This window comes from Cibotium barometz, chromosome 58 (assembly GCF_041138505.1).
Source record: "Cibotium barometz isolate CiBa-2024 chromosome 58, ASM4113850v1, whole genome shotgun sequence".
In the NCBI taxonomy this organism is placed as follows: domain Eukaryota; kingdom Viridiplantae; phylum Streptophyta; class Polypodiopsida; order Cyatheales; family Cibotiaceae; genus Cibotium; species Cibotium barometz.
The window spans coordinates 40,733,000-40,758,327 of record NC_141103.1 but is presented as its reverse complement, the minus strand read 5'-3'; the positions used below and the strand labels follow the sequence as shown (position 1 = coordinate 40,758,327).

The following is a 25,328-nucleotide window of genomic DNA, read 5'->3' as shown; positions in this document are numbered from 1 at the left end:
ATAAGCCACATGCATAAGTCTTATGCATAAGCCATGTGCATAAGTCTTATGCGTATGCTCTATGCATAAGCCATATACATAAGCCATATGCATAAGTCTTATGCATACGCTCTATGCATAAGTCTTATGCATACGCTCTATGCAAGACTTATGCATAAGCTCTATGCTATATGCCTTATGCACTATGCTAACCCTTAATCCTATCACCCAATGGTGTAATAAACATGATCTTGTTTTACATGGATAATAGATCTTACCTTGATAACATATATAAACTCTATGAATAAAGAGAATACCTTATGCATAGAAAAACAGAGCATAAGACTTATATGTTATATGTATAAGAGAGTAAAAACATTCAAAAAGCTTTCAACAAGAAGGCTACGCAAGCTCTATGTACAATGTCCATGCAAGCTTTCAAGAAACCTATGCATAGAGATTTTATAAGCTTGTAAGAAACCTATGCATAGAGATTTTATAAGCTTGCAAACTCTATGCATAAAGCCTATGCATAGAGCTTATGCATAGAGATTTCACAAGCTCACAAGCTCTATGAATAGAGCTTATGCATAAAGCTTTCAAGAAGGCTATGCATAGAGATTGCAAGCTTATGATAGGTTTTATGCATAGATATTAAATTAATCCTATGTGTAAGCTTACAAGAACCCAAAACTAACCCTAAACCATAAAACAGGGATCTACCTCTTTTTTGCAAAGCTGAAGGAGAGGATTGGTGAAAGATTGGTGAGGTGAAAGAGCTGCAAAATAAAATATTAAACAAACTAATTAGTAAATTAAACACAAGAAAAAGAACTAATACAAAAACCCTAAAATCTCTATGCATGCATTAGGAGATCTATGCATACATAGAGAGCTCTCAACATGCATAGAGAGCCAAAAAAACACAAAACCCTAAACATCCTAATTCTTAAATTAAAAAGTAAAAGCAATTGCAAGAACATATTAAGAGAAGGAGAAGATGAGAAAAGAAGAAAGAAGGAGAAAAGAGGAGAGAGGAAAAAAGAGGAGAGGGAGAGAAAGAGAAGAGGGAGAGAAAGTGACCTTCTCTTGCTGTAACGCGTCCTCCTGTGCGAAAAAATCAGAAAATAAGCTCTCGGCTGTGAAAAACTTACGAGCGCCGGTATATGCTACGGAATATGCGTCGAAATATACGTCGGTATATGCCACGGAATGTGCGTCGGTATACGCGTCGGAATATGCGTCGGTATACGCGTCGGGACACGAAAATTTGAAAAAATCCCGCCCTACAATACTCCTCCAACATTACGACGGACATACCGACGTTCGACATTTGCGTCGGTATTTTAGCGTCGGTATGCCCTCAAGCTCTTGTAGTGTCTCTAGGAAGGAGACATGCAAAGGAGGAGAAAGACCGAATAGATGCCGGTCAAAATGGACACGGCAAGCCATCTACTGCTCATAGGGGCGAGTGGAAGAAAGACAAGAAAGAGCTCCTAGAAGGAGTAGTGATCCAGCAACAAAGAGAAGCGTGGCGAATATAAATGGAGCGATATGGATCGTAGCACTTCGGATCTGGAGGTCGTGTATCATGGGAGGCCGAGTTTGTATTATGTATAGTGCAACTTCATTTCTTTTCTTTGTATTCTCTCTATTGGAGTTGTGTTATAATGTTCGTCTTATGATGTAGCATGACATTGTGGGTAGAGATCCTACCCCAGCAGAGAGACTAGCTACCATCGTTTGCCACAGTAGAGGAGATACATGGGATTACCTTCACCATGAAGGGATCATCTCCGATGAACAATACAATCAAGCAAGGAGAACACCAATGCAGGTAATACTTTTTATTTTTATTTATAAAACATGTTTCGACCTTTTTAATACTTTCTATTTTTATTTATATATATCTTCACTTTGTGTAGGCACAAGGTGGACTAGATGATTCGAAGAGTGATGACTCCTCCGAGTAGTTTTCCTTGTAGTTTTTCTTCATGTATAGTTTTGGTTTATGCAACTATGTTTCTTTTCAAGGCTCATGTGGCTACCATCATGTATGGACAATTTCTTGGATATATGATGAAATTTTTTATCTTCTCTATGTATATATGTTTTTATTCAAGCCTTAGGATCATGTATGGAGAACTTTTTGGATATAAAATGTAATTTCTCATCTTGTGTGTTCACAAATCTTTTTGTGCATATCTATCTTTAATTTAAGTTTTTATATCAATATCTTTGCTGATCTTGATTCATCTATGCACAAGTAAGCAAAACCTTTAACCAGAGAGCTGCCTGTGCAGAAAATGCAACTACATGTGTAGAAAATGCAGCTGTACATCTACATAGGTGGAATTTTCTTTTAATTCCAGAGCACGTCTATAACAAAGGCTATAAAGGCGTCTATATGCGTGTATATAAGCACGTTTATATCAATATAGACGTGCATATAGACGCACGTCTATAGACATGATTTTAGACGTGATTATAGACGCACCCATAATATTTTAAAGCACGTTGTCAAAAGACGTCTATAAACGCGTCTATGGTCTCTTTTCCTTGTAGTATGCATGGGAAAGTAATCCCAGAAGTTAATCGACGTCAATCCCACTCTGTGCTAATCACCACCGAGACATCCATGCGAGAGAGATGTGATATATACTTCAATTCACAAGCCGTGGTCGATTCTCGGGTAACGTGACTGACCGAGAGCCAGTAGCCAACCAAGAGATCATCATCAACAGGTTTCATTTCTGCCTATTCATTGATCATCCATTGAGAATTGGACGTCCAGTCCGCATGGCCCTTATGGGCTGGGCTACACCGTCTTCTGACTTTACCTACTAGATAATAGATAACCTGTTTACCTACTAGATAATAGATAAGATGAATGATTTGGACCAGCCACTACCGAAATACTACCATTGGGCTCACGGCGGCAGGGTGGGTGAGCGGATAACGGGAATCGCTCGGAGGCTTACCAACAGTGGCCTCTCTCATTTCGGAATTAAAGTTGATGAATTTTTATGGTAAAGAGAAATTCAAATCCCTTGGGCATGCACTACTAGCTAGTAGGGATTTACACTTGTTATTATTTCCACATACGACACACATAATAATGGGGGGGGAGTGAAAGTTGATGAATTTTTATGGTAAAGAGAAATTCAAATCCCTTGGGCATGCACTACTAGCTAGTAGGGATTTACACTTGTTATTATTCCCACATACGACCAAAAATTGATCGTTTGTATGCGTTATAATATCATGTTTTGTTTTTGGGAGGAGTCACTTGATGGTGAAGCGAGGTAAGCAAGCCAAGGAAGTGAAGAGACACTGGTCTGGTCACGAATGGTGGTGAAGAGTGGTGGGATTGTTTTGAAGACGTTGGACATCGCGTGCATGGCAGAATCACTCGATGAGCTTGTATCACTATTAGTGGACCAGATGGAGATTTTGGGGGCGAGCCCTTGGATGGCATCGGCATTGATGCGGCCCATCTCTTGGTACACACCACGGTCGAGGAGCAGATAGTCGTGAAGAGCAGCAGCATCACCGTGGAAGGTGTCGAGCATGGTGCGCACATAGGCCGCCTGAGCATTTGCCATGGCCACGAGTCCCGACGCTTCTTGCTTACAAGTGTAGAGCTTGGCATCGGCCTCCTTCGTACTGGCGTAGAGGGCGGCGTCGACAGCGAGCTGACGAGATTGAGCGGTGCACTGTTGCTCGTAAGCATTTGCATCTGCGGCACGTTGTTTCTCGTAAAGGGCAGCGTTTGCAGACTGCATTGCAGCCTCGCAAGTCACGACAGCTGGTGCGAGGTGGGACGCACGGAGCCGCTCGGTCTCGGCCTCCACACGTCGCAGCTCCACCTCCTTCTGTAGCTCCGCCTCTCGGATGGCGGCGTAATTATCCGCCTCGAGTTTTGCCACCTCTGCTTGCTGTGCCCACATGGCCGACTTGGTGGCCAGAGCGGTGTCTGCCTCGGCTATCTCCGCTTCTTTAGAGTTTTGGAATATCTTCGTCTGCGCGTCCACCTTGAGCTCTTGCTGCCTGGCCAACACTGCCTGCTGCTTGGTGTAGATTCTGGTCTCGGCCTCCACTCTGGCAGCGTTTTGTAGCGTGAGGCCTTCCCTTTCCTTGGCTCCCACATCGCCTTTATACTGCGCCTCCGCCACCTCCACCTTGGCCTGGTTGGCCGCCTCCTGTTGCGTCTTTTGGCCGAGGTACGAGAAATACTCGTGCCCTTTGACGTCCACCAGCTGCTTTACGTTGGCGTTGTAGATGTGCAGGCCGAACTCGTTGAGCTCCAATTGAACCTTCGCAAACACCTCGCGCTTTGAAGTCCTTGGTGCCTTTGAAGAATTGTTAGCACTGTATGAATTGTTAGATCTCAGCTGATTGAGCTCCTTAGCATTAGGATAGGGTTTTGGGGATTAGCACTTCCACATTAGAGTCATAATTTATTATTTGTTGTATTTCATCTGATTCAGTAATATAAACAGTGTTGATTCAGTTTCAACTTGTTCATTCGATTGATTGCTGGTTGTTGTGTCGCATTTACTTATCATCGTAATTTTAACAATCATGTATACAACATATGCTTTGAATAGGTGTCCTACAAAGGCTTTGTATATAATTACACCTTTTAAAGCTTGAAATAGTAGAAAGCCCTTTGTGGCTCACTTGCGCACACTACAAGGAAAAACGACCGTTGGCGCGTTTATAGATGCGTTTTGACAATATGATTTAAAATGTTACGGACACATTTATAAGCGCGTCTAAAATCGCGTCTACCAACAGGCGTCTATATGCGCATCTATACCTACATCTATATCAGTATAGACGCACATATAGATGCGCTTATAGCCTCCATTATAGACGAGCATATAGACATGCTCTGGAATTTAAAAAAAATTCCAGAGAGATGCCTGTGCAGATGTACAGCTGCATTTTCTGCACAGGCAGCTGCATTTTCTACATAGGCAGCTCTCTGGTTTAAGGTTTTGCTTACTTGTACATAGACGAATCAAGATTAGCAAAGATATCAACATAAAAACTTAAATTAAAGATAGATATGCATAAAACGATTTGTGAACACACTTCGAATATTGATTAAAGAAGATATGAAATTACATTTTATATCCAAAAATTTATCTATACATGATCGTAGCACATAAAGAAGATGAAAAATTTCATCTTATATCCAAGAAGTTGTCCACGCATGATGGTAGCCACATGAGGCTTGAAAAAGAAACATAGTTGCATAATTCAAAACTATACATGACGAAAAACTAGCAGGCGACTACTCGTAGGAGTCATCACTCTCCGAGAGTCATCTTGTCCACCTTCTTGCGCCTACACAAAGTGAAGATATATATAAATAAAAATAGAAAGTATTATAAGGTCGAAACATGTTTCGTAAATAAAAATAAAAAGTAATACCTGCATTGGTATTCTTCTTGCTCGATTGTATTGTTCGTCGAAAATGATCCCTTCATCGTGAAGGTAATCCCATGTATCTCCTCTATTGTGGCAACGATGGTAGCCAATATCTGGCTCGGGTAGGATCTCTACCCACAATGTCACGCTACATCACAAGACAAACATTATAACACAACTCAAATAGAGAGAATACAAAGAAAAGACATGAAGTTGCACTATACATACAAACTCGTCGACCTCCCATGATGCACGACCTCCAGATCCGAAGTGTGACGATCGATATCGCTCCATTTGTAATCGCCATGCTTCTCTTTGTTTTTGTTCACTACTCCTTCTAAGAGCTCCTTCTTGGCTTTCTTCCACTCGCCCTTATGAGCAGTAGATAGCTTATCGTGTCCATTTTGACCGGCATCTATTCACGCTCTCTCCTCCTTTGCATGTTTTCTTTCTAGAGACCTCCTATTCTCATGAGAGTCATGATAACTGTGAGGTGTCACATCTCTTAAAGGTGGAGGTGTAGGAGATGCTGTAGCACTAACTAAAGCTGACGGATGAGGGGTGAATGTAAAGGCAGGTGAAGTGCCTGGCAAGGAATGCTGTTGGGCTGTGGGTAGTAGACGTGATGGTAAAGGGGTGCCTACTGCATAGCAGGACTTATGTATAAAGCATGCATAAAGCTTTATGCATAGGCTATGCATGACGCCTTAAGCATAAATGCATAAAGCACTATGCATAAGGCCTTAAGCGTAAAACTATGCATGAGATCTTTTGCAGAAAGCACTATTCATAAGGCCTTAAGCATGAGGCCTTAAGCATAAAGCTATGCATGAGGCCTTATGCATATAAAGCACTATGCATAAAGCCTTAAACATGAGACCTTAAGCATAAAACTATGCATAAACATGAGGCCTTAAGAATAAAACTATGCATGAGACCTTATGCATAAAGCACTATTCATAAGACCTTAAGCATGAGGCCTTAAGCATAAAGCTATGCATGAGGCCTTATGCATAAAGCACTATGCATGAGGCCTTAAACATGAGGCCTTAAGCATAAAACTATGCATGAGGCCTTATGCATAAAGCACTATGCATAAGGCCTTAAACATGAGGCCTTGAGCATAAAACTATGCATCAGGCCTTATGCATAAGGCTTATGCATAAAGCTATGCATAAAGCTGTGCATGAGGCCTTAAGCATGAGGCCTTAAGCATAAAACTATGCACGAGGCCTTATGCATAAAGCTTATGCATGAGATCTTATGCAAAAAGCATACATGAGCATTATTCATAACGCATTATGCATAAAGCTTATGCACAAACCTACAAAACAAATCCCGAGCATCCAAGGATGTAATAATAATAGAGGAAAGATATGAAAGCACTTACCTCTTTTTCGTGATGTTGAAAGAGAGGATTAGAGGACCTACAAAACCAACAAAAGGGTGAGGAAAGAATTAGAAATGCATACATACAAAATCTTATGCAAGCTATGCTGCTATGCAAGCCCTAAGCCTTATGCAAGTTATGCTAAAGCTTATGCATAAAGCATGCATGAGGCCTTATGCATAAATCTTTAAGCATAATGCTTTATGCATGAGGCCTTATGCATAATAAAGCTTTAAGCATAATGTTTTATGCATGAGACCTTATGCATAAAGCATTATGCATAAGGCTTATGCATAAGGCCTTAAGCATAAAACTATGCATGAGGCCTTATGCATAAAACATGCATGAGGCTTATGCACAAACCTAAAAAACAAATCCCCATAACCCAATGGTGCAATAATAATAGAGGAAAGAGAGGAAAGATAGAAAAGCACTTACCTCTTTTTCGTGATGTTGAAAGAGAGGATTAGAGGACCTACAAAACCAACAAAAGGTTGAGGAAAGGATTAGTAATGCATACATACAAAAGCTTATGCAAGCTATGCCGCTATGCAGGCCTTATTATGCAAACTACGTCACTATGCAAGCCTTATGCAAGCTATGCTAAAGCTTATGCAAAAAGCATGCATGAGACCTTATGCATAAAGCTTTAAGCATAATGCTTATGCATGAGGCCTTATCCATAAAGCTTATGCATAAAGCATGCATGAGGTCTTATTTATAAAGCTTATGCATAAAGCACTATGCATAAGCCCTTAAGCATGAGACCTTAGGCATAAAACTATGCATGAAGCTCTTTATGCATAAAGCATGCATGAGGTCTTATTTATAAAGCCTATGCATAAAGCTATGTATGAGCCCTTATGCATAAAGCTATGCATGAGCCCTTATGCATGAAGCTCTTTATGCATAAAGCATGCATGAGGTCTTATTTATGAGGCCTTATGCATAAAGCTATGCATGAGCCCTTATGCATTAGGCCTTATGTATAAAGCTATGCATGAGACATGCATAAAGCTATGCATGAGGCTTATGCATAAAGCATGCATAAAGCTTATGTGCAAAACTACAAAACAAATCCCTATAACCCAAGGGTGCAATAATAATAGAGGAAAGATAGAAAAGCACTTACCTCTTTTTCGTGATGTTGAAAGAGAGGATTAGAGGACCTACAAAACCAACAAAAGAGTGAGGAAAGGATTAGTAATGCATACATACAAAAGCTTATGCAAGCTATGCTACTAGGCAAGCCTTATGCAAACTATGCCACTATGCAAGCCTTATGCAAGCTATGCTGAAGCTTATGCATAAAGCATGCACGAGGCCTTATGCATAAAGCTTTAAGCATAATGCAAAAGCTTATGCATAAAGCATGCACGAGGCCTTATGCATAAAGCTTTAAGCATAATGCTTTATGCATGAGGCCTTATCCATAAATCTTAAGCATATTAAAGCATTATGCATAAGGCTTATGCATAAATCACTATGCATAAGGCTTATGCATAAATCACTATGCATAAGCCCTTAAGCATGAGGCCTTAGGCATAGAACTTATGCATGAAGCACTATGCATAAGCCCTTAAGCATGAGGCCTTAGGCATAGAACTATGCATGAAGCTTTATGCATAAAGCTTATGCATAAAGCATGCATGAGGCCTTATTTATAAAGCCTATGCATAAGCCCTATTCATAAGCTTTATGATCTATGCATAAGCCTTATGCATATTCTTTACGCTTTATGCTTAAGGCCTTATGCTTAAGCTTTATGCTTTATGCATAAGCCTTATGTATAAGCTTTATGCATAATCTTTATGCTTTATGCTTAAGGCCTTATGCTTAAGCTTTATGCTTTATGCATAAGCCTTATGCATAAGCTTTATGCCTTATGCTTTAAGATTTATGCATAAGCCTCATGCATAGATTTATGCATAAGACCCCATGCATAGCTTTATGCATAAGCCTTATGCATAAGCTTTATGCTTTATGCTTAAGGCTTTATGCTTAATCTTTATACTTTATGCATGAGCTTTATGCTTTATACATAAGATTTATGCTTTATGCATTAGGATTTATGCTTAAGGCATAGTAATTTAATCTTATACATAGTACTTTAAACATAATGCCTTATGCATCGCTTTATGCATAAGCTTTACTAATTTTTACTCACCCTTCTGTTGGTTTTGTAGGTCCTTTAATCCTCTCTTTCAACATCACAAAAAAGAGGTAAGTGCTTTCATATCTTTCCTCTCTTTCCTCTATTATTATTGCACCCTTGGGTGCTGGGGATTTGTTTTGTAGGTTTGCGCATAAGCCTTATGCATAAGGCCTCATGCATAAGCTCTCATGCATAAGGCCTCATGCAAAGCATAGTTTTATGCTTAAGGTCTCATGCCTACCTTTATGCATAAGCCTTATGCTTTAAGCTTTATGCATAAGGCCTTATGCATAAGCTTTATGCTTAAGGCATAGTACTTTAAGCTTATGCATAGTACTTTAAACATAATGCCTCATACATCGTTTTATGTATCAGCTTTACTAATTTTTTTCTCACCCTTTTGTTGGTTTTATAGGTCCTCTAATCCTCTCTTTCAAAATCACGAAAAAGAGAACTATTTTCATATCTTTTCTCTCTTTCCTCTATTATTATTGCACCCTTGGGTGCTGGGGATTTGTTTTGTAGGTTTTCTCATAAGCTTTATGCATAAGGCATCATGCATAAGCTTTATGCATAAGTCTCATGCATAAGGCCTCATACATAGCTTTATGCATAAGGCCTCATACATCTTTATGCATAAGCCTTATGCTTTAAGCTTTATGCATAAGCCTTATGCATAAGCTTTATGCTTTATGCATAAGCTTTATGCTCAAGGCCTTATGCATAAGCTTTATGCTTAAGACATAGTACTTGAAGCTTATACATGGTACTTTAACATAATACCTCATGCATCGCTTTATGCATAAGCTTTACTAATATTTTGCTCACCCTTTTGTTGATTTTGTAGGTCTTCTAATCCTCTCATTCAACATCACGAAAAAGAGGTAAGTGCTGTCATATCTTTTCTCTCTTTCCTCTATTATTATTGCACCCTTGGGTGCTGGGGATTTGTTTTGTAGGTTTGCGCATAAGCTTTATGCATACTTAAGGTCTTATGTATAGTGCTTTATACATAAGGTCTCATGCATAAAACTATGCATAAGGCCTCATGCTTAAGGCCTTATGCATAATGCTTTATGCATAAGGCCTCATGCATAAAACTATACATAAGGCCTCATGCTTAAAGCCTTGTGCATACTGCTTCAGCATAAGCCTCATGCATAAGCTTTATGCATAAGGCCTCATGCATAGCTTTATGCATAAGGCCTTATGCATAGTGCTTTATGCATAAGCCTTATGCATAAGGCCTCATGTATAGTTTTATGCATAAGCCTCATACATACCTTTATGCATAAGGCCTCATGCGTAGCTTTATGCATAAGGCCTCATGCATAGTGCATAAGGCCTCATGCATAGCTTTATGCTTAAGGCCTTATGCATAGTGCTTTATGCATAAGGCCTCATGCTTAAGGCCTTATGCATAAGCTTTATGCATAAGGCCTAATGCATAATGCTTTATGCAAGGCTTGCGTAACGGCTTGCATAAGACTTGCATAACGCATAGTGCCGAGAATGAGATAATTCTTGGCTTGTATAATGGCTTACATGTTTCTTAATATTTGTTTATTTTTTGTGTTTTGAAGAATGAGATGATTCCCAGGGTCAATTGAATTAAAGAGCCGGGAAGTCTTCATTTCATAATATTTTTTTAATATTTTCTTTGTTTGTATAGATGTGGTCTGGGTCCTCGTCCTCTTGTCCCACAACAGACCCATAGATTGAGGCTCTCATCAAGTCTCGATGGTTTGCTAGGGAGGTAGAGGGCATCTTTGGCTATACTCCCACCCCCTCGAGCAATTGGCAGCCTATGTGCAGGAGACACTCCTTTACCATCAAGTCCCTGCAAACAGAGTCCCTTGCCAGACACTTTACCCTTACTAGGCACTTCACCTGCCTTTACATTCACCCCTTATATGTGAGCCCCCAGTTATAGTGCTATAACATCTCCTACATCTGCACCTTCATAAGATGTGACACTTCACAGTCATCATGGCTCTCATGAGAGTGGCATCTGTCATCGTAGGGAGGGTAGTCATTGAGAGATAGTGGCGGTCGTACCTCACGCCACACTAGCACTGAGAGTGGAGGTAGAGGAGATAGAGGATGCCTAGGGCAGTGCTTTGGGGGTGGGGATAGTTCTTCAGAGTCACCACCACATCATGGTGATATATCATATTATGATATCATAGATGTGGGCGACATAATTGATGACTCTCGTAGGAAGGAGGTGGTAAACAACTTGCGCCAAGTAGTTTTTGCACACTATAAAGATAGCTTTATACATTTTAAGCAGCAAAGAAAGAGCCTAGTGGATGATTGCATTAAAGTAGTCCACAACAAGTATCCTAATCCTCACAACCAAAGGTTTAACAAAGATGGGCGCAACACAAAATCAAAGACATACTTAAGAATGGGAGGTCTCTAGGAAGGAGACATGCAAAGGAGGAGAAAGCCCGAATAGATGCCGGTTAAAATGGACACGGCCAGCCATCTACTGCTCATAGGGGCGAGTGGAAGAAAGACAAGAAAGAGCTCCTAGAAGGAGTAGTGAACCAGCAAACAACAAGAGAAGCGTGGCGAATATAAATGGAGCGATATGGATCGTAGCACTTCGGATCTGGAGGTCGTGTATCATGGGAGGCCGAGTTTGTATTATGTATAGTGCAACTTCATTTCTTTTCTTTGTATTCTCTCTATTGGAGTTGTGTTATAATGTTTGTCTTATGATGTAGCATGACATTGTGGGTAGAGATCCTACCCCAGTAGAGAGACTAGCTACCATCGTCCACCACAGTAGAGGAGATACATGGGATTGCCTTCACGATGAAGGGAATATCTCCGATGAACAATACAATCAAGCAAGGAGAACACCAATGCAGGTAATACTTTTTATTTTTATTTACAAAACATGTTTCGACCTTTATAATACTTTCTATTTTTATTTATATCTATCTTCACTTTGTGTAGGCACACAAGGTGGACAAGAAGGAGGACAAGATGATTCGAAGAGTGATGACTCCTCCGAGTAGTTTTCCTTGTAGTTTTTCTTCATGTATAGTTTTGGTTTATGCAACTATGTTTCTTTTCAAGGCTCATGTGGCTACCATCATGTATGGATAATTTCTTGGATATATGATGAAATTTTTTGTCTTCTCTATGTATATATGTTTTTATTCAAGCCTTATGTGGCTAGGATCATGTATGGAGAACTTTTTGGATATAAAATATAATTTCTCATCTTGTGTGTTCACAAATCTTTTTGTGCATATCTATCTTTAAATTAAGTTTTTATATCAATATCTTTGCTGATCTTGATTCATCTATGCACAAGTAAGCAAAACCTTTAATCAGAGAGCTGCCTGTGCAGAAAATGCAACTACATGTGTAGAAAATGCAGCTGTACATCTACATAGACAGCTCTCTGGAATTTTCTTTTAATTCCAGAGCACGTCTATAACAAAGGCTATAAAGGCATCTATATGTGTGTATATAAGCACGTTTATATCAATATAGACGTGCATATAGACGCGTGTCTGTAGACGTGATTTTAGACGCACCCGTAATATTTTAAAGCATGTTGTCAAAAGACGTCTATAAACGCGCCTATGGTCTCTTTTCCTTGTAGTATGCATGGGGAAGTAATCCCAGAAGTTAATGGACGTCAATCCCACTCTGTGCTAATCACCACCGAGACATCCATGCGAGAGAGATGTGATATATACTTCAATTCACAAGCCGTGGCCGATTCTCGGGTACGACCGAACGTGACTGACCGAGAGCTAGTAACCAACCAAGAGATCATCAACATCAGCAGGTTTCATTTCTGCCTATTCATTGATCATCCATTGAGAATTGGACGTCCAGTGCGCATGGCCCTTATGGGCTGGGCTACACCGTCTTCTGACTTTACCTACTAGATAATAGATAACCGGTTTACCTACTAGATAATAGATAAGATGAATGATTTGGACTAGCCACTACCGAAATACTACCATTGGGCTCACGGGGCAGGATGGGTGAGCGGATAACGGGAATCGCTCGGAGGCTCACCAACAGTGGCCTCTCTCATTTCGGAATTAAAGTTGATGAATTTTTATGGTAAAGAGAAATTCAAATCCCTTGGGCATGCACTACTAGCTAGTAGGGATTTACACTTGTTATTATTTCCACATACGACACACATAATAATGGGGGGGGAGTGAAAGACGAGAAATTCAAATCCCTTGGGCATGCACTACTAGCTAGTAGGGATTTACACTTGTTATTATTCCCACATACGACCAAAAATTGATCGTTTGTATGCGTTATAATATCATGTTTTGTTTTTGGGAGGAGTCACTTGATGGTGGAGGGAGGGAAGCAAGCCAAGGAAGTGGAGAGACACCGGTCTGGTCACGAATGGTGGTGAAGAGTGGTGGGATTGTTTTGAAGACGTTGGACATCGCGTGCATGGCAGAATCACTCGATGAGCTTGTATCACTATTAGTGGACCAGATGGAGATTTTGGGGGCGAGCCCTTGGACGGCATCGGCATTGATGCGGCCCATCTCTTGGTACACACCACGGTCGAGGAGCAGATAGTCGTGAAGAGCAGCAGCATCACCGTGGAAGGTGTCGAGCATGGTGCGCACATAGGCCGCCTGAGCGTTTGCCATGGCCACGAGTCCCGACGCTTCTTGCTTACAAGTGTAGAGCTTGGCATCGGCCTCCTTCGTACTGGCGTAGAGGGCGGCGTCGGCAGCGAGCTGACGAGATTGAGCGGCGCACTGTTGCTCGTAAGCATTTGCATCTGCGGCACGCTGTTTCTCGTAAAGGGCAGCGTTTGCAGACTGCATTGCAGCCTCGCAAGTCACGACAGCTGGTGCGAGGTGGGCCGCACGGAGCCGCTCGGTCTCGGCCTCCACACGTCGCAGCTCCACCTCCTTCTGTAGCTCCGCCTCTCGGATGGCGGCGTAATTATCCGCCTCGAGTTTTGCCACCTCTGCTTGCTGTGCCCACATGGCCGACTTGGTGGCCAGAGCGGCGTCTGCCTCGGCTATCTCCGCTTCTTTAGAGTTTTGGAATATCTTCGTCTGCGCGTCCACCTTGAGCTCTTGCTGCCTGGCAAACGCTGCCTGCTGCTTGGCGTAGATTCTGGTCTCGGCCTCCACTCTGGCAGCGTTTTGTAGAGTGAGGCCTTCCCTTTCCTTAGCTCCCACATCGCCTTTATACTGCGCCTCCGCCACCTCCACCTTGGCCTGGTTGGCCGCCTCCTGTTGCGTCTTTTGGCCGAGGTACGAGAAATACTCGTGCCCTTTGACGTCCACCAGCTGCTTTACGTTGGCGTTGTAGATGAGTCGAAAAGCTCAGAGTCAGAATTTATTGTGCAGGGCTAGTCTGCTTGTCATGCATCGGGGCACACATTTTATACACACGAGTCAGGCTTGACCGCCGGTCTGCTGTGGGCTAAGCGAAGGGGTCGTGACGCAAAAGACCGGATTATGCTCTACGCGCCCTTCTTCTTAATTATCGAGGGGATAATTAGAGACACGAGCTCGCGTGCAGGGCAAAAGAGACGGTTTTGCTACGAAGCTCCCTTTGAAAAGGGGGCTAACTTTCATGTATTGACGTGTTGTCATAGTTATAAACGTCTTGGAACTTTCATGTATTGACGTGTTGTCATATTTACAATACATGTTGTTATATTTATAAACGTCTTGGAACTTTCATGTATTGGCGTGTTGTTATGTTTATAAACGTGTACAAGTCACTAGTGTATTGGAACTTTCGTGTGTTTTGATTTGTCTTGGAACTCTAGTGTCTACATTCTAGCTAAGTAGACAAGTGCCTCTCTCCTGCTCGGCGAGACCTCACACCTCCGACCTATCTTGGCTCCTAGTTGATGCATCACTCCGACACTCCATTTGGCAACAACAACCATCATATACCTCCAAAACTTCAAGAATCTGGATTTCTTCTCCTTCTTGGTTAGCTCTTCTAAGAAATCCGTCGATGTCTAGTTTTGATGGCAAACAACTCTAAATCAAGATTGTATGACTATGAATGGAGTCTGCAACTTGCAAAATTTGGTTACCATCCGAGCGAGTTAATCGTCTACACAACCCAATTTTGAGGTCATAAGGCATTGAGCATTAAGCCCATTAGGACTTATGTATGTGCATACAGTGCATATATGTGTGTGTATGTGCATGCATGCATGCGTTTGTGAGAGAGAGGACTTATGGAGTCATGCCTTAATAAACAAAATGTATATGTATGTGCATGTATGTGTGTGTGTGTGTGTGTGTGTGTGTGTGTGTGTGTGTGTGTGAGAGAGAGAGAGAGAGAGAGGGTGCTAACTCAAGGTTAACATTGACCATCGATATGTACAGACCTGCATCTAGAACTGTGCATTGGTCATGGAGCCATCTACAACGAGCCAAAAGCACGCACAAGTAGTGTATACACTACAACACATTGAGGGCACAACAGTGTTTCAGCGCTTTTTTTGTCGGGATGTCAGGGATTCCGTTTGTTGCTCGGCAGCGCTCCTAACAACGAAATTTCGCTGCTCCACAGCGTTTATAGCAATGAGATTTCGTTGTTGGGGGCAGCATCTTTAGCAACGAAATTATCGTTGCTATACTATGATTTCGCCGCTGCTGAACAACGAAGATAGCAGCGAAATTACAATGCTATTTTCGTTGCATGAAATTCAAGAGAGTTGAGAGTTGTTAGATGTTGAATTCTGAAAATACATGTCACATACACACAGAAAATGATATATAGTTTTTAGAAAATATCCATTAAAACCTCTGGAGCCATGTTTCAAGCAAAAAAAAAAAAGATAGTTGAAAACTTTTGAGAAGCGAAACAATGTTAAGATCATGAATATATCCTATCTTGTAATAAATCCATATGTGTTGCTTCATCAATGTCTATATCTAATGGAAGCTCAATGAAACGATGGGGTTCTATATCAATATCAATATCAATATCACTATCATGATCCAATGAAGCATTGTCATGTTAAGATCATGAATATATCCCATCTTATAATAAATCCATATGTGTTGCTTCATCAATGTCTATATCTAATGGAAGCTCAATGAAGCGATGGGATTCTATATCCATATCAATAGCAATAGCACTATCATGATCCAATGAAGCATTGTCATGATCGATAGGTGACTCATCATCTTCTTCCGATTGATGTTCCCCATGCTCTTCATCGGTCCCATCCAAAATGTTTTCTTCATCGTCTTCTTCCAATGAGTCGATTTAAGGTAGTACTTTCACCTCATCAAGAGATTCGGCCTCCACATCTTTGATCTTGAAAGATATGTTTTGAACGAGGGAAAACTTGTATAACATACCACCACTTTGGATCAATTCGATCGGCGTGAAACACAACCTAATATCATAAAGCAAAGGGGTTACAATTTTATTATACTACATCAAGATTTAATTTGGGATTGGTTGGGTTACTAACTTGTTGACAGTGTTGAGGTAGTACGAAGGAATACAAGGCCTTGTAAAATGCACCACCTGTTTGGTGAAAAGTGATTCCTACGTCAAAGGAGGAATCTTAGGTTTCCATCTTCTCTAGAACTCAGGGGGTTCACCTAAAAATATGTAAGTGTAGCACGTGAGTTCATCAGTAGAGGTATATTAATTCAAAAAAGTTACAAAAGTACATTGATAGGAGGGGTTTTTTAAACTAATTTTGGAAAGAAAAATCACAAGTCTATAAAGAAAAAGGGGTCATAAGTCTATAAAGAAAAAGGGGTCATTTTATTAATAAAAGTATGTAAGGCATTTTTTTAATACCCCTTGAATGCACGTGATACATAAAATTTCTTAGAGGTGAACCCCCCAAGCTCTGGAATAAGTTTTGCAAAGCTCACCTAAACCGGCACAATTTAGCCGACTAGAAACTGTAGAATTGGCAACAAGATTATAGAAATAAATCTTCAATCATAACTCGTCTATCTACCATTGATGTGATGAGTTGTTCACCTACCTAGATCATTATACAAGCTAGTCTTGTATGCAACTAGTGAATAAGAGAAAACAAGAAGTGTACAAGAAGCTGCATGTTGAGTGTGTAGCCTAAGCCTAATACTCATAGCACTGTATGAATTGTCAGATCTCAGCTGATTGAGCTCCTTAGCATTAGGATAGGGTTTTGGGGATTAGCACTTCCACATTAGAGTCATAATTTATTATTTGTTGTATTTCATCTGATTCAGTAATATAAACAGTGTTGATTCAGTTTCAGCTTGTTCATTCGATTGATTGCTGGTTGTTGTGTCGCATTTACTTATCATCGTAATTTTAACAATCATGTATACAACATATGCTTTGAATAGGTGTCCTACAAAGGCTTTGTATATAATTACACCTTTTAAAGCTTGAAATAGTAGAAAGCCCTTTGTGGCTCACTTGCGCACACTACAAGAAAAAATGACCGTTGGCGCGTTTATAGATGCGTTTTGACAATATGATTTAAAATGTTACGGACACATTTATAAGCGCGTCTAAAATCGCGTCTACCAACAGGCGTCTATATGCGCATCTATACCTGCATCTATATCAGTATAGACGCACATATAGATGCGCTTATAGCCTCCATTATAGACGAGCATATAGACACGCTCTGGAATTTAAAAAAAATTCCAGAGAGATGCCTGTGTAGATGTACAGCTGCATTTTCTGCATAGGCAGCTGCATTTTCTACATAGGCAGCTCTCTGGTTTAAGGTTTTGCTTACTTGTACATAGACGAATCAAGATTAGCAAAGATATCAACATAAAAACTTAAATTAAAGATAGATATGCACAAAACGATTTGTGAACACACTTCGAATATTGATTAAAGAAGATATGAAATTACATTTTATATCCAAAAATTTATCCATACATGATCGTAGCACATAAAGAAGATGAAAAATTTCATCTTATATCCAAGAAGTTGTCCACGCATGATGGTAGCCACATGAGGCTTGAAAAAGAAACATAGTTGCATAATTCAAAACTATACATGACGAAAAACTAGCAGGCGACTACTCGTAGGAGTCATCACTCTGCGAGAGTCATCTTGTCCACCTTCTTGCGCCTACACAAAGTGAAGATATATATAAATAAAAATAGAAAGTATTATAAGGTCGAAACATGTTTCGTAAATAAAAATAAAAAGTAATACCTGCATTGGTATTCTTCTTGCTCGATTGTATTGTTCGTCGAAAATGATCCCTTTATCGTGAAGGTAATCCCGTGTATCTCCTCTATTGTGGCAACGATGGTAGCCAAAAATCTGGCTCGGGTAGGATCTCTACCCACAATGTCACGCTACGTCATAAGACAAACATTATAACACAACTCAAATAGAGAGAATACAAAGAAAAGACATGAAGTTGCACTATACACACAAACTTGTCGACCTCCCATGATGCACGACCTCCAGATCCAAAGTGTGACGATCGATATCGCTCCATTTGTGATCGCCATGCTTCTCTTTGTTTTTGTTCACTACTCCTTCTAAGAGCTCCTTCTTGGCTTTCTTCCACTCGCCCTTATGAGCAGTAGATAGCTTATCGTGTCCATTTTGACCGGCATCTATTCACGCTTTCTCCTCCTTTGCATGTTTTCTTTCTAGAGGCCTCCTATTCTCATGAGAGTCATGATAACTGTGAGGTGTCACATCTCTTAAAGGTGGAGGTGTAGGAGATGCTGTAGCACTAACTGAAGCTGACGCATGAGGGGTGAATGTAAAGGTAGGTGAAGTGCCTGGCAAGGAACGCTGTTGGGCTGTGGGTAGTAGACGTGATGGTAAAGGGGTGCCTACTGCATAGCAGGACTTATGTATAAAGCATGCATAAAGCTTTATGCATAGGCTATGCATGACGCCTTAAGCATAAATGCATAAAGCACTATGCACAAGGCCTTAAGCATGAGGCCTTAAGTGTAAAACTATGCATGAGATCTTATGCATAAAGCACTATTCATAAGGCCTTAAGCATGAGGCCTTAAGCATAAAGCTATGCATGAGGCCTTACGCATATAAAGCACTATGTATAAGGCCTTAAACATGAGGCCTTAAGCATAAAACTATGCATAAACATGAGGCCTTAAGAATAAAACTATGCATGAGACCTTATGCATAAAGCACTATTCATAAGGCCTTAAGCATGAGGCCTTAAGCATAAAGCTATGCATGAGGCCTTATGCATAAAGCACTATGCATAAGGCCTTAAACATGAGGCCTTAAGCATAAAACTATGCATCAGGCCTTATGCATAAGGCTTATGCATAAAGCTATGCATAAAGCTATGCATGAGGCCTTAAGCATAAAACTATGCACAAGGCCTTATGCATAAAGCTTATGTATGAGATCTTATGCAAAAAGCATACATGAGCATTATTCATAACGCATTATGCATAAAGCTTATGCACAAACCTACAAAACAAATCCCGAGCATCCAAGGATGTAACAATAATAGAGGAAAGATATGAAAGCACTTACCTCTTTTTCATGATGTTGAAAGAGAGGATTAGAGGACCTACAAAACCAACAAAAGGGTGAGGAAAGAATTAGAAATGCATACATACAAAATCTTATGCAAGCTATGCTGCTATGCAAGCCCTAAGCCTTATGCAAGTTATGCTAAAGCTTATGCATAAAGCATGCATGAGGCCTTATGCATAAATCTTTAAGGCTTTATGCATGAGGCCTTATGCATAATAAAGCTTTAAGCATAATATTTTATGCATGAGACCTTATGCATAAAGCATTATGCATAAGGCTTATGCATAAGGCCTTGAGCATAAGGCCTTAAGCATAAAACTATGCATGAGGCCTTATGCATAAAGCATGCATGATGAGGCTTATGCACAAACCTAAAAAACAAATCCCCATAACCCAATGGTGCAATAATAATAAAGGAAAGAGAGGAAAGATAGAAAAGCACTTACCTCTTTTTTGTGATGTTGAAAGAGAGGATTAGAGGACCTACAAAACCAACAAAAGGTTGAGGAAAGGATTAGTAATGCATACATACAAAAGCTTATGCAAGCTATGCCGCTATGCAAGCCTTATTATGCAAACTACGTCACTATGCAAGTCTTATGCAAGCTATGCTAAAGCTTATGCAAAAAGCATGCATGAGGCCTTATGCATAAAGCTTTAAGCATAATGCTTATGCATGAGGCCTTATCCATAAAGCTTATGCATAAAGCATGCATGAGGTCTTATTTATAAAGCTTATGCATAAAGCACTATGCATAAGCCCTTAAGCATGAGACCTTAGGCATAAAACTATGCATGAAGCTCTTTATGCATAAAGCATGCATGAGGTCTTATTTATAAAGCCTATGCATAAAGCTATGCATGAGGCCTTATGCATAAAGCTATGCATGAGCCCTTATGCATGAAGCTCTTTATGCATAAAGCATGCATGAGGTCTTATTTATAAAGCCTATGCATAAAGCTATGCATGAGGCCTTATGCATAAAGCTATGCATGAGCCCTTATGCATTAGGCCTTATGTATAAAGCTATGCATGAGGCTTATGCATAAAGCTATGCATGAGGCTTATGCATAAAGCATGCATAAAGCTTATGTGTAAACCTACAAAACAAATCCCCATAACCCAAGGGTGCAATAATAATAGAGGAAAGATAGAAAAGCACTTACCTCTTTTTCGTGATGTTGAAAGAGAGGATTAGAGGACCTACAAAACCAACAAAAGAGTGAGGAAAGGATTAGTAATGCATACATACAAAAGCTTATGCAAGCTATGCTACTAGGCAAGCCTTATGCAAACTATGCCGCTATGCAAGCCTTATGCAAGCTATGATAAAGCTTATGCATAAAGCATGCACGAGGCCTTATGCACAAAGCTTTAAGCATAATGCTAAAGCTTATGCATAAAGCATGCACGAGGCCTTATGCATAAAGCTTTAAGCATAATGCTTTATGCATGAGGCCTTATCCATAAATCTTAAGCATAAAGCATTATGCATAAGGCTTATGCATAAATCACTATGCATAAGCCCTTAAGCATGAGGCCTTAGGCATAGAACTTATGCATGAAGCACTATGCATAAGCCCTTAAGCATGAGGCCTTAGGCATAGAACTATGCATGAAGCTTTATGCATAAAGCTTATGCATAAAGCATGCATAAGGCCTTATTTATAAAGCCTATGCCTAAAGCTATGCATGAGGCCTTATGCATAAAGCTATACATGAGGCCTTATGCATTACGCCTTATGCATAAATCTATGCATGAGGCTTATGCATAAAGCTTAGGCGCAAACCTACAAAACAAATCCCCATAACCCAAGAGTGCAATAATAATAGAGGAAAGATAGAAAAGCACTTACCTCTTTTTTGTGATGTTGAAAGAGAGGATTAGAGGACCTACAAAACCAAAAAAATGGTGAGGAAAGGATTAGTAATGTATACATACAAAAGCTTATGCAAGCTATGCCGCTATGCAAGCCTTATGCAAACTACGTCGCTATGCAAGCTATGCAAAGCTTATGCATAAAGCTTTAAGCATAATGCTTTATGCATGAGGCCTTATCCATAAAGCATTATACATAAGGCTTATGCGTAAAGCATTATGCATAAGGCCTTAAGCATAAAACTATGCATGAATCCTTATGCATAAAGCATGTATGAGGCCTTATTTATAAAGCCTATGCATAAAGCTATGCATGAGGCTTATACATAAAGCATTATGTATAAAGCTTATGCATAAAGCATGCATGAGCATTATGCATAAAGCATGCGTAAATCTTATGCATAAAGCATTATGCATAAAGCTTATGCGCAAACCTACGAAACAAATCCCTAGCACCCAAGGATGCAATAATAATAGAGGAAAGATAGAAAAGCACTTACCTCATAAGCATAAAGCTATGCATGAGGCCCTATGCATAAAGCATTATGCATAAGGCTTTATGCAAAAAGCATGCATGAGGCCTTATGCATAAAGCTATGCATGAGGCTTATGCATAAAGCACTATGCAAGCCACGCTAGCCTGAACTAAACTGCACCCCAGCACTATGCATTAAGCATGCATGCATAGAGCTTAATGCATGCATAGAGGTCTATGCGTAGAGCTTAATCTATGCATAGATCTCTATGTATTATGAATGCATGCATAGATCTTAATCTCACTACAACATAAAGCAAGCATAGACGTGCTACATAGACGCACAAGTTACGGGAGCGTCTATACACGTGTCTATAAATGTGTCTATAAGCGCGTCTAGTTCCTTTGAAATTAGACTCTCTTATAGACGTGTAAGTTACGGCTGCGTCTATACTCGCATCTATAAACGCGTCTATAAGCGTGTCTAGTTCCTTTGAAATTAGACGCGAGTATAGACCCGCACTTATAGACACAGTCTGCAACAATTTCCTATGCAGTTGCAATTGTGGACCTTGCAAAAAGAAAAACAGAATCTTCAATCCCCAAAAATATCATTTGCTATACTACATGCACTAGATTTTGATAATATGCATGATTTTTTGGTGCATTTATATACAAATGAGTCTCTAGAAAGCATATTTGCAAGGAAAAATATGCTAAGGAAAGAGAAAAGAAATAGGTATAAATCGAGTAATGTGGTGAAAGGAATGGATACATGCAAAGGCTTAGGTATATCAAGTAATGCCATGAAAACAATCCAAAGGACAATGATTCAATCCCCACATCTTTTCATCAAAGTGAATCTTTTAAAAAAAATCTTAAACCTCCATGAAAAGCAGTCCAAAGGTGAATGATTAAGTAATGCTACGAAAAGCAACATATCAAAATAAATCTATACATGTAATCTCAAAAATGCATGAATCTATACATGTAATCTCAATCAATCAATCACCAATAGCAAACAACCAAAAGGAAGACCATAGCCATAATAAAAGTACAATGCAAGAACTAGAGTTCAGCCTCATCTTCAATGAGGTCAACCCTTGCTAAAGTATCTATCTCAATGTCCATGCCTATATCCAAATCTACAGAGAGATCCATCCCACTACTAGAATCATCACTATGAGAGGCAATATCATCATCTCCAATAGCACAATCATCATCTCCAATGGCACGATCATCATCAATGTTTTCCAAGCCATCTCCCTCCATAGTTGAGTTGACATGCTCCTCCATATGCTCAATGTGGATGAATGTACTATAAATGGCTCTTGAACGTGGTGAGATTAGGATTATATGCCACTATCTCTTATTGTCAATTATTGGTTGATACACAATCTATTCAAGCACAAAGGTACATCATACAAAAAAATTACATCTCTACTATCTGTAAATGCATATATTGTAATTACCAATAATTATATGTACCTGTTCACAATGTTAGCACTAGAGTCCCATCCTTTCCTTGCTAAAACTTTTTAGAGTCAATGGTCACAAAGCCACTTGCATGATGCTTGATTGTTGCATTAGGACCTCTTTCCATCACATCCTTAAACCACTTGACATCCAAAATATATATAAAGAAGCTTCAAAAGTCAAGCTTAATGATATTTTGGATCAATCCACAATAATCATCCATGGCTCCATTGGCTCCCTCAAAGCTTGCAATTACCCCACAATCTTAGGTGTTCCTCTTCTCATCAATCCTTTGTGTGCAAAAATGTTTACCCTCCGACCACAAAGCATTAAACATTGTGCACTATACCAAGACAAAAAAAATTATAAATACCTCAAAATAAATTTTTGCAAGTTTAACATACTAAAATATGATTGAGAACACAAGTTTTTTTATCTTTTTGAAGCATCCTTAGGCAAATGTGATATGCATGTTTTCATCTTGCTCCACTCTCTCCATCTCCTCATGTAGCCAATCTACATCAAGATCCTTAGGAAGTGATCGTAGATGCTCGCGGTATGGCACACTACGTCCATGGCGCTTATGGAATGCCAACCTTTCACTTTGTCTTATTGCCTTTTCATCCTCATACTTTGCCACCTATCTTCTCATCACATCACTATTAAGCACACAAACGATAGTAAGCTTACTATGCATCTCTGTATCCATGACTTTGGTCTTTCCCTTTCCTTGAGGAACATGAGAGGTCATCCTCAAGTCTTCTTCATTGCTCCATAGGTGAGGGAGAGAGGGATCCACTTTGGCAAGGTATTCTAAGATATAAACAAGTGATTCTTATACCAACCAACCCTCAGCCATACTACCTTCTGGCTTTGCATTTTGCCTTACAAGGTCTTCATGAAATGCTTAATAAAGAACATTCATCGAGCATGCAGAGTGCCACATATGGCAATCTGATCAATTAAATGAACCATAAGATGTTGGCTTGTGAGAATTGACCATGGGAATGTCTCCTCCACCAAAAATACCACCTCCACCGCCATGACCCTTACATAGTCAAGTGTACATGGATCGATTTCCTTTGAGCTCACATATTTACAATGCAAAACAATAAACAAAACATTTTGAGGAAAACGCGTGTAGAAAATTGGCTATGAGGGTTTGGGGTACAAACCTCACAAGCTCCCCCATCTTATAAACCTCACAAGCTCCCCCATCTTATAAACTGTCTCTCACACTTTGTGGGACGCACAATTGGAAATGCTTGTAGGAAGAATAAACTATAAGCATTTATACACTATGTTTAGATACATCATGATTGAACAAGAAAAATATGTACAACTTAAATGTTTCAGTTACTTGAAGCATCTTGTGCCAATCGTGGGACTTCAAGCCATATAATTACTCAACACCTCTCTTCTTTGTCTTTGTGAAGACGCCTTTTAAGCACCTCATGCACCCCGTTGGAGTATGGAATTTAGTAATGGCATCTTTCACCTTCTTTGTCAATATCCAAGGTGCTTGAGGTGGAATTATCTTCCCATTTGGTCCCTCTCGTTGGCTAAGCTCTTTGCATCCTCTCTATGCTTTTTAGATCCTCTCTTACAAGCAAGGAGTCCCGTGTTCCTATCAAGTGCTCCCAAATGTTAGAGGCAACATTCTTGAAGATGTGCATTGGATCAAGAAGATGGTTGATTTTGAGGCTCGTCCAATATGGTAGGCGAAAGAAGATAGAGTACCTTATCAAATAACAACAAATATTAAGAGGATTATCTTTTCAAATCAAAGCTTGTATTGGAATTCTATGTCAAAGATATATTACCTATTCATGTCGGGGGAAAGACAACTTTCACTCCATTCCATAATGCTGCCTTCCAATCTCCCATGCTTAGTGGATGTGGAGGGACTCCCATCCAAGAACGAACAAATTTGGGATGATGATGAGGGAGAAATCGATGATGATTCTCATATATCACTTTCTTCAAGCTCTCTGACCTAGATACCACCAATGATGGACCACAAATAGG

General features: G+C 40.0%; 2 pseudogenes; both read right to left on the bottom strand.

Moving 5' to 3' along the window:
• Positions 1-3,060: 3,060 nt before the first annotated feature.
• LOC147606279 (flotillin-like protein 1 pseudogene) lies at positions 3,061-4,335 on the bottom strand (annotated as a pseudogene).
• Positions 4,336-13,176: 8,841 nt separating this feature from the next.
• Positions 13,177-17,590, bottom strand: LOC147606278 (flotillin-like protein 1 pseudogene; annotated as a pseudogene).
• Between the last annotated feature and the right edge of the window lie 7,738 nt (positions 17,591-25,328).